Source organism: Topomyia yanbarensis, chromosome 3, assembly GCF_030247195.1.
Source record: "Topomyia yanbarensis strain Yona2022 chromosome 3, ASM3024719v1, whole genome shotgun sequence".
NCBI lineage: Eukaryota > Metazoa > Arthropoda > Insecta > Diptera > Culicidae > Topomyia > Topomyia yanbarensis.
This window is the reverse complement of record NC_080672.1, coordinates 418,703,462-418,707,886: the sequence shown is the minus strand read 5'-3', so window position 1 is coordinate 418,707,886 and position 4,425 is coordinate 418,703,462. Positions and strand designations below refer to the sequence as shown.

General features: G+C 37.8%; 1 long non-coding RNA gene across 1 annotated transcript; it reads right to left on the bottom strand.

The window, feature by feature from the left end:
- Nucleotides 1-1,788: 1,788 nt before the first annotated feature.
- LOC131692999 (uncharacterized) lies at nucleotides 1,789-2,441 on the bottom strand. The gene is made up of 3 exons (XR_009306133.1): nucleotides 2,131-2,441; nucleotides 1,987-2,063; nucleotides 1,789-1,927 (listed from the first exon to the last, which is right to left on the bottom strand). It is a non-coding gene; the product is annotated as an uncharacterized LOC131692999 (long non-coding RNA).
- Nucleotides 2,442-4,425: the final 1,984 nt, after the last annotated feature.

The window sequence follows — 4,425 nt, the reverse complement described above, 5'->3', positions numbered from 1 at the left end:
TCAGTCTTGAAGAGGCAGGGCCAAATATATAAGTAAACAAATAGGAATTGCGCCCTTCTAAGGCCATAGGAAATCTACACCGTATCTCAGGAGAATAGGGAAAAACTTAAGGACTAAAAGGGACAAATTTTCCCGTAGCGATATATGAATCGCGCGGGCAACATGTAGCTTTAAGATAACTTTTGTAAATATTTTCTGAATAAATTAAGTTTCAAGTTTCAAAGTGATTCACAGTGCTTCTTTAACTAACGAAAGAAAATCAAGTTTCAAAGTTCTAAAACTCCAGACGTCCTTCTAAGAAAGAAAACCCAACCACGGAAGCAGGACCACAGCCCAAGGAACATTAGGAGAGATATAAAGTCGGCCTCGCTCTGGTAAGCAAAGTGTTGGGAAAAAATTCCCGTTGTTTCAGTGTGAACGAAGTATAACATAAATTTTATGCACGTTATGCAATTGTGGAAATAAAACGACGCTGTAAATGTTCTCTACTCCAAGAAATGGGAATGTAGAATCCAAAAATATTTTGTGACGTGCAGGTTTTTTGATAATTTGAAAATACTTTTTGGTTTAAAACAATTTGTATAATCTTTGTATTTGAAATATGTGAATTAAAAGCTATTTTCATATCTATAGTAAAGACCAATAATAATAACGATAATCGTGGGAAGAGTTTTAAAGAATTGTGGCTCATTTAATAATTTTAGAATGAGTGACACTTTGGTTGTCATATTTGACGGTTCCCCGGTTTATGGTTTCTTTTGAAAGTGTACTGAGAAAATGAAAATCATTAACGTAGGCATAGATAAAAGAGATTATAACTACTATAGGTCGTATATCGCTAGTAACACTGATAATTTATCATCTCGCTTTTACATATGCTGGGCCCATTAGTTTGACACATATTGCCCCGCGTACACACATATCAAAGTAATGGGATACAATATGTTAGAGCGAGACCCCATGTTTCAGTCCGTGAATACATGGAGACAGTAGCCCTTGTAACCGTTTGCGTACGAGAGATTAGAGGAATCTCAAACTCGGTGGTTTATGCGCCACTCTCGCAGTTAACGAGAGACCACCAGTCGTGTTAGCTTGCCCGACTATGCTACTAAAGCATGAAATCGTTCCTCAGGGTATTCGCTCGAACGGTCCACTTTAGCTACACCAAAATATCAGAACCAACTATCTTATGTTCACCGTGTTACCTTCGCCATCGACTAAATTCGCAATTTAAATTTCACACTCTTCCACAACCTGAAAACCGTCGAATCGAGAACAAAATTTCGGAAAACCAAAGTGGAGAAAACGAAATGGAAATAAGAGTGAGTTCCTTAAAGGATTCTGTTCAATACGTAACGGAAACTCAAAAAACGTAAATTTAAACTTGTATTTTCATACCACTTTAGCTAATTCAAAACGTTCGGATCGGACAATAGTTTATACGAGGGCGGGCAAAATGTCAACATGGCCATGAAAACTTAACGAACATACCTGCGCAGGTTTTTTGTGGCGGGAACGATGACGACGAATTAGCGATGGTCGCCGCCGAACGGATGTGGATCCACTGCACTGACTCAAAGTCGACGAAGTGTGGTCGACTACGGCGGCTCGTGTGCGTCTGGCCGAATTAAAGGTGCGGAGTGTGGTTCGGCTGGACGGAAGACTTCCGGTTTGGTCGACGAGAGCAGAAACCTCCGCAACAGACAACGTACCCTGGAAGGACCTCACGTACTAAGATTCCGTACCGATCCCCCACGATGTAATGAACTGCTACTTCGGATTGTTGGCTCTCGGACAACTTCGCAAACGTGATAACGAAAACCACCAACTCCGTTTGACTACCGAGACGGCGGGCCTTAGCGCGGCACACGAGCACAAAATACCAGCAAAATCCAGCCCGTACAAAACGCTCGTTGGACGAGCGCTGCTGTCCAACGCGAACGCAAATTAATTAAATGTTCAAAAACTAAAATATCCAAAAATTACCTTTGTACTCAAATCTTTCCGAAACACCAGAACAGAATTCACTTTAGAAGTGTTTTAGTAACACCGAAAATTTAAATCTATATGGACAAATTAAAATTACTTTGTTACAACTCACTCTCCTTTAACTTAAAATTCAAAAATTACCTTGAACTTATTTTAATTCAAACACCATCACTTGAAATCACTTGAGGAAACTTTTAGCGAACTTCTGTTCTCCAGCCGATTCTTTTGCGAAGTGGACGAGTGTGAAATGGTTTCAAACCACGAAACCTCGGTCTATTGTACCGATTTGGCGGTTTAATTCGGAACATGTCCGCGCCCATGCGAAGGCGGTAAAGTTCTTTGGTATGGCGGCTATATACTTCGATACCTTTTGTGTATGTTCACCCGCCACCATGCGGTGACTGGCTGAACTTCATGTTCATACCACACCTAAACAATTATATAAAGCTCAAGTTGTGTGGCGGCTTTTCGAAATGTTTCATGCTGGAATTATTTCAGCACACGTTAAAATGAAACTAACTAGGTTTTGATGACAGATTACCTAAAATTCTGAAATACGTTACATCACTCCACTCAAATTTATGAAAATTTGATCAATGGAAAAATTGATCAAATTTTCATAACCCTACAGATACATTTCTAAAAAGATTGAGATCTAAAAAATCAATAAGCAAATTACGCTTTTGTTGATCTAACAAACCTAACCGAGCTACCCATTTATGCAAGCTGAATCTATGTATCTATTTATTGGAATTTATCCAACCTATCGATAGATTTCTACTAAAAACGGTGTAACGGAACGTAAAACTAGTTATTTGTAGAATTTTCAGCATCAGAATTTCATCTGACAATTAGTAATTTTCCACCAAAAACTTTAAAATTTGCCTTAAATCAACATTATCAACATTATTATTGACTCTCTAATTGATTTATTAGCTCTTCAATGTAAATGAACAAATTTAAAATCAAACCACAGCGACTTGTTATCTACTGCATCAAACCCTATTTTGAAATATTTCATAGAAAACTTGCGCTATAATTTATAGCATCGACCAAAAAAACTTGCATAAACGGCAACCCTGCCAGAATCTGACAGAACCGTGAAAGCTTTCGTCAATTGTCAAACGAAGAAAACATTGTACAATGAGCCTGTGTTTCCACATAGCTCTCGAAATAATTGGACAAATCTGGTAAGTTCAGGTAATGCACCTGCCAAAAACGTACACTAATCACTATTTTCTTTCTTTCTAGATACATTTCATCTGGGATTCGCGGCTGAGCCCCCAATTGTGATAGTGGGGAGTCGAACCTTTCGCCACCACCCGGAGCAACATCTTTGACCATTTGATGACAGGAGAGTACCAACAAATTATATTTTTTTTTATTTCTTTTTTTCTAATATATTTGCCTTTTTTGTAGGAACTGCCATTGAATCCGAAAAATTGTTATATTATGTTTTTTTTCTAATTTTCTCTTTTTTTTCTAGGAACGGTGACTTTATTTTAAAAAAAATGTACGCCCTTTTCCCGTTGGATGCGTAAAAATAATGATTTATTTTAACATACTAACATATATTTAAGTAGCTCTAGTTTGTATACGATAGAATTTATGCTTGTTCACTAACCCAGTAGGAGATTAACTCTGTTTGCTAGGAAGTACATTTAGAGCAATGTTTTTTGTAATGCTTTTCCCATCTTGCTTTTTTTTGGTACTGTGTCAGAGTAGTCTACTTTGTTATTCGCTTCACTCAATATCATCCTCAATGAGATTTTTTGGCATGAGCTAGCGATCTTGTTTTCCCCGAAGGTATTTTTATGTTATTTTACTTTTTTAACTTGGTCACTCCGAAGAGGTTTCATAGCTTGACTCATTTCTTCTCGACTAAAATTTCTTAAGAAATGAGGCATGGAAAATACCTATTGGTTTTCCTACAAGACTTTCTAGCTCATAGCTGTCGCCTACAACAGTTTTCACTTTAGCCTCCATGTATTTTGGGGCCAATTTGGCGCAAAAATCTTTCCCCTTATCGGACAGAAAGGTACTTTTCTTCAAAACCTTTTCCCCGACTTGGTAGGTTGGTGCTTTTGCATTCGACCGTAAGTTGTAATATTTTGCCTGTTTCTGGTAGGCTTCTTTTAAGTTTTTTCTAACTTGGGCATAGAGTTTGTCTCTTTCTTCGTCGGAAATAGTGTGCCCTTGTGTAGAATCTTGTGTGCTTTTTATCGTTACATATTCTCGTCCATCCGATATCATATTTCGTCCGAATGTTAAAAAGTACGGCGAGTATTTTGTGGAACCATGGACTGAATTCCTTATAGCATTAGCAATATTTTGAATATTTTCTGCCCATGTTTTGTGGTTTTCTTTGATAGTCGCCCTAATTGCTGCGGTTATAACTCTATTCACCCTTTCAGAGTTATTCACCTGAGGGTGATA